At 44.0% G+C, this 11,083-nt stretch overlaps 1 long non-coding RNA gene across 1 annotated transcript in view; it reads right to left on the bottom strand.

Annotated features, from left to right (window-relative positions):
• Positions 1–6,707: 6,707 nt before the first annotated feature.
• LOC149120999 (uncharacterized) overlaps positions 6,708–11,083 on the bottom strand; it is a 127,404-nt gene continuing 123,028 nt past the window's right edge. The window contains exon 4 of the long non-coding RNA XR_016225359.1: positions 6,708–8,288. This is a non-coding gene — a long non-coding RNA (uncharacterized LOC149120999). The remainder of the gene's footprint in view (positions 8,289–11,083) is intronic.

Raw genomic sequence — 11,083 nt, 5'->3', positions numbered from 1 at the left:
TCTAGTACATATTATATGTATCTTACACTACAAATGCACTTTCTGGGGCCGGCACTATGGTGTAGCTGTAAATCCACCACCTCCAACGCTGGCATCTTTTACAGGCACAGGTTCAAGTCCTGGCTGCTCCACTTCCCATCCAGCTCCCAAAAATGACCAAGGAAAGCAGCAGAGGATGGCCCAAGTACTTGGGCCCCTGCTTCCACAGAGGAGACTTGAATGCATTCCAGGCTTTGGACTGGCCCAGCCCTAGCCATTACAGCCATCTGGGGAGTGAAGCAGTGGATGGAAGACCTCTCTATGTCTCCCTCTCTATATATAACTCTGCTTTTCAAATAAATAAAATAAACCTTTTTTAAAAAATGCACTTTCTGGGGGCCAGCACGGTGGTGCAATAGGTTAATCCTCTGCCTGTGGCACCGGCATCCCATATGACCCATCTGCCGGGTCACTCCCTAAATGGCCACAACAGCTGGGCTGGGACAAGCCAAAGTCAGGAGCCTGGAACTCCATCCGGGTCTCCTGTGTGGGTGGCAGGGGCCCAAGCAATGGGCCGTCTTCTGCTGCTTTCCCAAGCTCTTCAGCAGGCAGCTGGACTGGATGTGCAATTCCAGTACTCAAACTGGTGCCGATATGGGGTGCCAGCTTTGCAGGCAGTGGATTAACCTACTGTGCCACAATTCTTAAATGAGCAAGCACCATTTTCATTTCTGAGCCTTCAGGTTAGGTGCGACTTTGGAGTAGGTGTCTGTGACAGTGTCCTGCTGCTGAATAACAAAACCACCCAGAATACAATGATCGCAAGACAGTAACCACAGCGCTTCTCGAAGAATAGTCAACCCAGCATCACTAAATATTTTAGGAAAGCCACTATTCCACAAAAGAGAAATACTGAGCAGGAAGAATTAACACATGAAGAAACTGGAATCCTCATACATGGCCAATGTGACAGGAAAATTGTGTAGCTACTCTGCACAGTAATTTGACAGTTCCTCAAGATGTTAAACACAGTGTTATCCAAGGCCCTCACAATTCCACTCCTAGGTATATATCCACAAAAATAAAAACATATGCTAATGCATCCAAAAACTTGTACACAAATATTTGTAGTAACATTATTCATAACAGCCAAGTGTTCATCAGATGATGAAGAACCAAAATGTGATATATCCAAACAATGAATTATTACTCAAGTATCAAAACAAATTATGGCTTTATAAGAACTACAATATAGATGAACTGTGAAAACATGCTAAGTGAAAGAAGCCAGTCACATCCACCATATATTGTATGTTCTCATTTATATGCCGTGTCCAAAACAGGCAAACCCAGAGACACAGATGGGAGGTCAGTAGCTGCCAGGGGCTGGACAGAAGACAGGTGACAAGGACTGACTGCTACTGGGGCCAGGGTTTCTCTTGGAGACGATGGAACTGTTCTGTAGTTAGACTGGAGATGGTGGCACAACTCTGCAGCTACACTAAAAATCACGGAATTGTACACTTCAACAGGGGGAAGTTTACGGTGTATGAGTTGCATCCACAAACCAAGAGCAGGCAGCTATGAGGAAAAACAAATAAGGAATAAGATAAATGAAAAAGTACCCCGAGGGTGGATGTTTGGCACAGTCGTCAAGATGCCACTTGAGACACCCTCATCCAGTATAAGAAAGCCTGGGTTTGCATCCTGGCTCTGCTTCTGATTTCAGCTTCCTACTCTGTGCACCCTGGGAGGCAACAAGTGATGGCACAAGTGCTTGGGACCATGGGAGACCCAGACTGAATTCCAGGTTCCTGGCTTCAACATGGTCCAGCCTGGCTGTTGCAGCATTTGGAGAGTGAGAAAGCAGCTGGAAGATCTCTCTCTCTCTCTCTCTAATAAAATAAATTAACATTAAAAAAAATAGTGGCCAGCACTGTGGCCACATATGATACCAGCTTCCCGTATCAGAGCAACAGTTTAAGTTTCAGCTGCTGCACTTCCAGTCCAGCTCCCTGCTAATGCACCTGGGAAAGCAGCAGAAGATGGCCCGTGTACTTGGGTCCCTGCACCCACATGGGAGACTCACAGGGAGAGCCAGTCTCCTGACTTCAGGTTTGATCAGCTCTGGACACTGGGAGAGTGAACAAGCATATAAGAGATCTCCCTTCCTTCCTCCCTCCCTCCTTCTCTCTCTCTCTCTCTGTATAACTCAAATAAGTCAATAAAAATATTATTTTTAAGTAAATAAGTAAGAAGCATGAATAACCCTGCAAGCTGTTCAGAGGGCAAGAGATGGATGCCAGGGAGTCTGCAAGGTCTTGGGCTACACCAACATCACTGCCCACAGGGGCTGCACACGGCACCCAGGCAGGCTCAGCTGGATTCTTTGGCGCTGTTTCTCAGCCGAACAGATCCATTCAAACACTTCAGTTTGATGGCTACTTACCTGTAAATATAGAATACAGTATGTGTGTGAGGAGGGAAGTCTTTATTATTATTACTATTACTATTTGTTTGAGAGAGAGAGTGAGTTACTCCACTCCCCACATACCCGCAACTGCTGAAACTGGGCAGGCCAAGGATTTCTTCTACATCTTCCACATAGGTGGCAGGTACCCACGTTCTTGAGCCATCACCTGCTGCAGCTCAGGGTGCCACCAGCAAGAAGCTCTAATTGAGAGTGGAGCTGGGACCCAAACCCGGGCTCTCTCAGGTATGGGATGTGGGTGTTCCAAACGGTACCTTAACCCCTCACCAAACGCCCACCTCTGGAAGTCTCTTTCTGATGCACTCCCAGCCTGCTGGCCTCCATGTAATAATTTTTTTGAATACTGGGACACAGTTTTGAAAGGGAAAGACAGCATTCTCAATAGTTAGTGCAGCACTAAGGAACTAGTCCTCCATTTCCAGTCCTCAGTGGTTGGGGGTCACTTCTGAGAGCAGCAGCCTCTCAGAACACCAGTGTGCCCACCAAGGGGCCATACACCACCACAGCCTCTGGTGACCTCTGGGGCCGCTGTGGGAGTTGCGGTGGACAAGTGTGCACCTGAAACCAGTCCAGAGCACAGCTTCTGACACAGGGAGAGACACTGGGTGCATTCGTGCTGACGTTGGACACCACAATGCTCAAAAGCACTGCTCCATCTAACACGCTGTCCAACCAACACAAGCAGATCAGAAAAGGAAACCGGAGGCACAGGTTGAAAAAAAGCAAAGCTACTGCTAGTCTGAGATAATATGGGGTATGCCTACAAACCAAATAAGTCAGCCAAAACACGGTGATACAAACCTAAGATGATTCAATCAGGTACTGTTTGCAAAATTCATTAAAAAGAAATCAATATCCCTCATATATAACTGGAAAAAAAAAGAAAATATAATAGAAGGGGAAACCCTATTTATAGTGAGGAACAAATTTAACAAGGAATGTAAAACTAGATGACGTGATGGAAGCGTGGAACCATCACTAAGGGTTTAATAAGAGCATCCTATTCTTAGTAAGACTCAAGGGGCTGGCGCTGTGGCTTAGTGGATAAAGGTGCCACCTGCAGTGCCGGCATCCCATATGGGTACCGGATTGAGTCCCGGCTGCTCCACTTCTGATCCAGCTCTCTGCTATGACCTGGGAAGGCAGTGGAGGATGGCCCAAGTCCTTGGGCCCCTGCACCCATGTGGGAGACCTGGAGGAGGCTCCTGGCTTCAGATTGGCGCAGCTCTGGCCGTTGCGGCCAATTGGGGAGTGAACCAGCAGATGGCAGACCTCTCTCTCTCTCTCTCTGCCTCTTCTTCTCTCTGTGTATAACTCTGAATTTCAAATCAATAAATAAATCTTTGAAAAAAAAATAAAGTAAGACTCAAAGACAAGTCTCCCTAACGTAAAGCAATCCAATAAAAACTAAAGACAAAGTTTTGTTTTTTTTTTCTGGAGCTACACAAAATTATTCTAAAATTAATATGGAAAAAATTTATTTTGATTTTATATGAAAAGCAGAAACAGACAGATGGAGAAAGATCTTTCATACATGGGTTCAAAATTCAAATGCCCACAATAGGGAAATCTAGGCCAAGCAGGGCCTGGAACTCAACCCAGGTCTCCCAGGTGGGTGGCAGGGACCCGACTACTTGAGCCATCACTGCTGCTTCCCAAAGGGTTCATTTGAAGGAAGTTGGAACAGGGAGCGGAGCCACCATTCCTAGGCACTCCAATATGGCATTTAAAAAGTATTTTTTGTTGTTGTTTATTTGAAAAAATAGTTACGTAAAGAGAGCTGGGGGAGGGGTCTTCCATCTGCTGGTTCACTCCCCAGATAGCCACATTGGCCGGAGCTGAGCTGATCTGAAGCCAGGAGCCAGGAGCTTCTTCCAGGTCTTCTATGTGGGTGCAGGGCCCGAGGACTTGGTCCATCCTCCACTGCGCTCTCAAGCACGTTAGCAGGGAGCTGGATTGGAAGTGGAGCAGCCAGGATTTAAACCATGTGGGATACCAGATACCTGCTGCACCACAGCAATGCACCCCACCCCCAGTGGCATTGTCACTGCTGCACCAAACAGCCCCGAGATACTAACTTTGACCTGTAAGGCCAGTGATTTGAGAACACACACTGTTGGAGAGATCATAGTAAAATATTTTTCTGTCTAGGAAAAGTAATTTTTAAAAAGACTCATTTATTTATTTGAAAGGCAAAGTTACAGAAAAAGGAGAGACAGACAAGGAGAGCTCTTCCATCCACTGGTTCACTCCCCAGATGGCCACAGCAGCCAGGACTGGGCCAGGCTGAAGACAGGAGCCAGGAACATGGGAGAGCCAAATGGAGGTCCTACGTGGCCCAACCGCAGCTTTTGCAGCCATCTGGGGAGTAAACCAGCAGATGGAAGATTTTCTCTCTCTCTCTCTCTCTCTCTCTCTCCTCTAATCCAGCTCTCTGCTACAGCCTGAGAAGGCAGAAGAGAGATGATTGGGCCCCTGCACCTATGTGAGAGACCTTGAAGAAACTCCTGGCTTCGGATCGGCTCAGCTCTGGCCTTTGGGGCCATTTGGGGAAGGAACCAACAGATGGAAGAACTTTTTCTCTGTCTCTCCCTCTCTCTCTGTAACTCTCCTCTCAAATAAATAAATAAAATCTTCTAGAAAAATTGAAATCTTTATTTTGCAATAAACAACCTACATGCTATTTTTAGAGGCACACCTAAACAACACAACAGAAAGAGTAAAGGTAACAGTAGAAGTAAAGATATACCAAACAATTCTTAGTTTTAGAATAGAAAAGCACACAGAATTTTAGACAAAAAGTGTGTCTGCCAAGGAGATGTGATACATGAACTTTGCCCATGTCCAACAACACAGCTTTCAGGAACTAGCAGACAAAACATGAATAAAATGTGAGACAACTGGACATTTGAATAACCTAATTAGCCATTTTGGTCTAATAGATATAAAATAGAACTGAACACAATAAAGAACATTCTTCTCAAGTAGTCAGGAACACACATCAAAGGAAACTGATCATGTATTAGGTCATGAAGAAAAATCTCATCAACTCTCATAAATTGAATTCATAAAAGTCACACTGATTGATCACAATGAAGTAAAATTAGATTTATCATCAAAAAGACAAACGAAGAAATCCATAGACTTAGAAACGTTCAAACCTCTTCAGAACAACTCTGATGTTTAGGAGAATCAGCACCAAACTCTGCAGCTTTCAGAAACAAAGAGAGGCGCCCTGGTGAACCACGTGACCGGACAGCACTGGAAGAGGCCACGAAAGCACATTCCTTCCCTGCTTTTCTTTTTTTTTATTTTTTATTTTATTTTATTTTAAAGATTTATTCATTCATTTGAAAGCCAGAGTTACACAGAGAAAGAGAGAGAGAGAGAGGGAAGGAGAGGGAGAGGGGGAGAGAGAGAGACAGGGCTTCCATCCACTGGTTCACTCCCCAGATGGCCGCAACAGCCCAAGCTACGCCAATCTGAAGCCAGGAGCCAGGAGCTTCTTCTGGGACTCCCACGCAGGTGCAGGGACCCAAGGACTTGGGCCATCCTCTACTGCTTTCCCAGGCCATAGCAGAGAGCTGGATCGGAAGAGGAGCAGCCGGGTCCTGAACCAGTGCCCATATGGGATGCCAGCACTTCAGGCCAGGGGGTTAACCCGCTGCGCCACAGCGCCAGCCCCCCCCTTACCCTGCTTTTCAATTTGTGGGTGACTTCCTCAAAGGACCATGTCCACCACGCAGGAAGATTCTTATTGAATCACTGTTTGTCACGGTTAACCACTCCCCATTAGGGACTCTTAGATCCTTTCTAGATCTTTCTAGCACCACACTGTGTAATACCAGGCAATAGTAAAATAGAAATGTAGTGTGACATATTGAAAAGTAAAAATTTCCAAGACATAATGTTAACTAAAATAAGCAAAAGGAGGAAAGACTAAAATGGTATGATACCATTTATATTAGAATAATTTAATAAAAATTGAAACAAATACATTTATTCTAGTACATATCTATTTTACAAAAAAAATGTTGGGAAGGGTGAATGCTAATGGGAGAGCTACTTATAAGGATAGGAGGACAAATGCACACTCAACTAATTATGCTGTTGAATTTTTTTAATAACAGGGATATATACTTAATATTTGTATACTAGAAAATCTGTCTATTTGAATGACTCTAAGGTGATACAAGTGAATTTTCTATCATAGATAAATTTTAAGGGACCTGTCTGTGAGGTTGCACAAGAATTTTTGCCCAGGCAAGTTGATAAAGCTATCACCTTCTTTTAATTTAGCGCTTGAAGGGAAAAGTAAGCTATTCGATGATTTCCATTGATGTGTTTCATTAAATACACCGTTTCACATTTCTGAATTCTCGGACTAGAGACACAACTCAGACAGAAGAGCAGGAGACTTCCACAAACACCATCCTACAGACCCTATTCATGGAGAATCACGCTACTGTCGCCTGCAACCTAAGTCTTCAAAGCCACCACACTCGTCAGTGTTAACGTAGTTTAAATCTCTGCAGCTTAGGTTCAGCCTTAAGGGCGAAAGTCTCTTCTAAGAAAAATTCATCAATGCCTTTAGCAGTGAAAGACAGGAACCAACGGGTAAGCTACAACTGTAAGAACAAAATAAAATGTTACAAGAAGAAAGCACAAGTCAAAAGTGTTGTTACCCTCTTCTTTGGTGGTACAGGAAAATATTAAAATAACTTTCAGATGCATGGAATATGAAATGGGGAGGGGAAAGATGAATAAAAAAGTTACTCTAATTTAAACAGAATTAATAAAGAAATGTTCTGCATGGTTTGTGTGCGTGTGTGTTTCTACTTCTAATCATTTATCATGCAAATGAAAGCAGTAATGGAAAATGTAAAGAAAACAAATTCTGCAATATACTGAAACCCATATCCAGTGAGAGATAAGATTGGATATCAGAGGGAAGGGTCGGAAAATTAGCTCTCTGTACAATAACTGGGAGGGACAATGGTTTTGTTTAGCCTGGAGGGATTTTTTGGTAGCAAACTGACTAAATTAAAATCCAGTCTATTAAATCCAGTATCATACTAGAAAATGCCTTTTCCTTGCACTTTTAGATAAATTTTCATTGATCTCATTTTACGCATGATTACATTTTTAATGAGTTGTGCAATATTTCCAGGCTAATTTTAAATCCCCGCCTCGCTCCCCCTCCACTTACTGCTTGCTGGATTAACATTTCTGATAAATTGTTGGACCAGAAAGAAGGAGCATTACCGAGATGAAATAAATTACTTCCATTTTTTTTTTTGCAGCTTCACAGTGATAATACTAGAATACAAATGTCCACTGTCTAATTATGCCACATTGTCCGATTCATTTCACAAAACAATTATTTTATTTTTATGTAATAGGCATGTTACCTTGTATTTATATAAATAGCCCTGCACAGTGTATAGTCTATGAGAATAAAAAAAAATTTCACCCCAACACTGATTGAGAAAATTTGGTGTCTGGCCATAATTAAAAAGGAATGCACAAAGAATAAACTCACAAACTAAAGATATGGCAATAACTGGAAAATCTGCACACTGAGAAATGATTTTTTTTAAATATTGACACCACCTAAGATTAACTTTAAAGCAAAATACAAAATACTACTGGGCATCAGTGCTTTAAGAGACTCATCCTGTGTGGGACAGGAGGCTGGGAGGACTCCTCAAGTGCAGCTGACTGTATTAGAAAGGCAAGGTTCTTCTGCTGTCAGCACCTTTGGACCAACATGGCAAGAAAAGAGGTGATTTGACGGGAGCTTCTGGAATTCCAGCCTCTGTTCAAACAAACAAAAAAAAAGGAAATCAGAAAGCATTAAAGGCAGGACCCCCCCCCCAACCCCAGCAGAATCCAGTATCAAACCTCTGAGCTTTGTCCCTGCATTAGTGACGTTTCTACCCTGCTCTCTGATTCCTTGCAGTGACTCTGAAAACAGACTAAACTTTCGAAGACAGATAAGAAGATTAAACAAAATAAAATTAGTGCTTCTAAGAGATACACCATATAAAAACTGCAGATCTTTGAAAGCTCAAAATAAACATGTGGGTAAATATTTGTTATGCAAATACTAACCAGAGCATAGTGGCTACACAGTGTAGTAATTTCAGTATCCTCGTATAAATTAAAGCAACAGGCTTTAAAAAAGGAGAGGTCCATCAGAAGAATATCTTTGGCCGGCGCCGCAGTTCAATAGGCTAATCCTCCGCCTGCAGCGCCAGCACCCTGGGTTCTAGTCCTGGTCAGGGCGCCGGATTCTGTCCCAGTTGCCCCTCTTCCAGGCCAGCTCTCTGCTGTGGCCCAGAAGGGCAGTGGAGGACGGCCCAAGTGCTTGGGCCCTGCACCCCATGGGAGACCAGGAGAAGCACCTGGCTCCTGGCTTCAGATCAGCGCAGTGCGCCGGCCGCAGCACACCGGCTGCAGCGGCCATTGGGGGTGAACCAACAGAAAAGGAAGACCTTTCTCTCTGTCTCTCTCTCTCACTGTCCACTCTGCCTGTCAAAAAAAAAAAAAGAAGAAGAAGAAGAAGAAGAATATCCTTGTATGAGGCCAGCATTGCGGCGAAACTGGTAAAGCTGCCACCTGCAACACCGACATACCATACGGACTCCCATTTGAGTCCCAGCTGCTCCACTTCCAATCTAGTTCTGTTATAACCTGAGAAAGCAGCAGAGGATGGCCCAAGCACTTGGCCACGTGTGCACCCACGTGGGAGACCTGGAAGAAGCTGGCTCAGCTTGACTGTTGAAACCATTTGGGGAGTGAACCAGCTGATGGAAGATTTCTCTCTCTCTTTCTCTCTCTCTCTCTCCATAACTCTGCCTTTCAAATAAATAAATCTTTTAGCCAGTGCCGTGGCTCACTAGGCTAATCCTCCACCTTGTGGCGCAGGCACACCGGGTTCTAGTCCCGGTCGGGGCACCGGATTCTGTCCCAGTTGCCCTTCTTCCAGGCCAGCTCTCTGCTGTGGCCAGGGAGTGCAGTGGAGGATGGCCCAAGTGCTTGGGCCCTGCACCCGCATGGGAGACCAGAAGAAGCACCTGGCTCTTGGCTTTGGATCGGCACAGCGCCAACCGTAGTGGCCATTTGGGGGTGAACCAACAGAAGGAAGACCTTTCTCTCTGTCTCTCTCTCTCTAACTCTGCCTGTCAAAAAAAATCATTTAAAAAAACCCATAAGTTTATATAAAAAAGAATATCCTTGTCTATTTCTATGTGGATATATATTCATACATGTGCACACACACGTGTGAATGCTTGTGCACACACACACACGCCATTGGCATGTATGTAACACAAGAGTGGCAAAATATAAAAATCAAACACTGACAAAATCATAAGGAAAAGTGACAGAGTAAATGACAGAGTAAATATCAGGGAATTCATGAAAAATACACTTTAAAAACACAGATTCAGCTTCCAGAGATACAAACTAGAAAGGTTTGAGATGCATGATATACCACATGGGATTAACAGGAGGTAAAAAAGGAGAACAAAACATTAGTAAACTTTAAGACATGCAACAGAAACCATCTAAAATGAGGCAGGTATTTTAGAAAACAAAATTAGACAAAAATTAATGAAATATCAGCCAACTGGAGAACCACCCCAAATACCAAATGTAATTGGCATTTCTGAAAGGATGGGGAGGCAATAAATATTTGAAGAAATAATGGCTGAAAAATTTCCAAATTCATGAGAACTATAAGCCCATGGATCACAGGAGCGGAACGAATCCCAGAAAGAAGAAACATTTTTATGCAATTAAATTAAAACTAAGTCATGTCATGATTAAATTGCTTGAAAGTAGTGATAAAGAGGCCAGCACTGTGGTACAGGGGGTTAAAGCCGTCACCTACAGGACTGGCATCTCGTATGAGTGCTGGCTTGAGTCCCGTCTGTTTCTCTTCCAATCCAGCTCCCTGCTAAGGCGCCTAGGAAAGCAGCAGAGGATGGCCCAAATGCTTGGGCCCCTGCACCAATGTAGAAGACCAGGAAGAAGCTCAAGTCTGGCCCAGGCCCAGTTGTTGCAGCCATTTGAGAGTGAGTCAGCGGATGGAAGAACTGTGTGTGTGTGTGTGTGTGTGTGTGTCCTTCTCCCTCTCTGTAACTCTGCCATTCAAATAACTAAATAAATCTTTTAAAAAATAGACATTTCAAATTAAAGAGAAAAATGTTAAAAAGCAACCAGAGGGGCCAGCTCTGTGGCGTAGCAAGTAAAGCCACCACCTGCAGTGCTGGCATCCCACACGGGCACTGGTTTGAGTCCCAGCTGCTCTACTTCTGATCCAGCTCTCTGGTATGGCCTGGAAGAGCAGTGGAAGATGGCCCAGGTACTTGGGTCCCTGCACCCGCATGGGAGACAGGAGGAGACTCCAGGTTCCTGGCTTCAGATGGGTACAACTCTGGCCATTGCAGCCATCTGGGGAGTGAACCAGCAGATAGAAGACTCTCTCTCTCTCTCATTCTGCTTTTCAATTAACAAATAAATCTTTTAAAAAAATAGCAACTAGAGGTTTTTAAAAAGTGACATACTATATACAGAGGAATAAAGATAAAGAGGACAGCAGATTTA

Source organism: Oryctolagus cuniculus, chromosome 18 (genome assembly GCF_051225735.1).
Source record: "Oryctolagus cuniculus isolate XC-2025 breed Fujian yellow rabbit chromosome 18, ASM5122573v1, whole genome shotgun sequence".
NCBI classification, from domain to species: Eukaryota; Metazoa; Chordata; class Mammalia; order Lagomorpha; family Leporidae; genus Oryctolagus; species Oryctolagus cuniculus.
Note: the sequence above shows the minus strand (reverse complement) of the source record. Positions and strands in the feature narration are given on the sequence as shown.